The sequence below is a fragment of the Coenobita brevimanus genome, chromosome 4 (genome assembly GCF_032717465.1).
Source record: "Coenobita brevimanus isolate Jiangsu-jjx chromosome 4, ASM3271746v2, whole genome shotgun sequence".
NCBI classification, from domain to species: Eukaryota; Metazoa; Arthropoda; class Malacostraca; order Decapoda; family Coenobitidae; genus Coenobita; species Coenobita brevimanus.
Genome location: NC_136957.1, coordinates 28,912,992 through 28,914,102, shown reverse-complemented (window position 1 = coordinate 28,914,102; position 1,111 = coordinate 28,912,992).

Below are 1,111 nucleotides of genomic sequence, written 5' to 3'. Positions count from 1 at the left end.
TTTAGTGTAGCGGGATATTTTCCTCGGTCAAGGTGTGCGTGGCAAGAGTGAGTCCCGTTACTTAACTTGGAGTCAAGGGCGCGTCACGTTATTCTGCCAGAGTCGTGTTTTGTCGGAGCTAATTAGGAGAGAGAGAGAGAGAGAGAGAGAGAAGCAGAAGAAAAAGAACTGAAGCAGAGATAATCAAACTGACATGAGGATAAAGATACAGGTATTACATTTAATATTATGAATATATCTCTAAGGAATTAAAGAGGCATAAAAGAATATTTAAAAGAATAGGAAAACGATAAATGGTATCAATGATATTAAAAGAGTTTCGGTATCAATGTCCCCTTCATTAGTGGAGGAGGAGGAGGAGGAGGACGAGAATAAGAAGAAGCAGAAAAAAGGCTATCCACAACACGAAGTCACTGGGATCACAACAATATCACGCAGTAATTTCCATCACCACAAACGCAAGCTGCATAATCACCACCACTGTCACAAATACCACTGTCATCACAACCACCATTACCATAATAACTAACAACACCACTGCTACCACAATTACTGCAATGACCACCACCACCAAAAGTACCATAACCAAAACAACCACGATCAAAATTACCACTACTGCCACTATCACCACCACCATCACTACCAAAACTAGCACAGCAACTACCACCATCACTATCGTAGCCCTTCCACCGCTGCCTCCACCGCAACTGCTCCCATCACTACAAACACAACTCTCATCACTACAATCGCCACAATCAGCATCACCAATACCACAGTTACCATCACTACTACTACCACTACCACCTTCACCATTGCAAAAATTACCACTACTACCACCACCAGCAGTAACACTCCCACTACCACGGCCACACCACTTCCATAACTGCCACTATTACCACCACCAGCTCTTCCACCATAAGTACTAATATTACCACAACCACCCCCACCATACCAGCCATCACCCTTACCGCCATTAACACAGAAACCACTACTAAAACTACTTCCATCACAAAACAACTACAACCACCATTACTACTAAGTCATTATCACCACTTCCTCAGTCGCTGCTGCTACCACATCTAGCCTTACTACCACTACTACAGCTACAAAT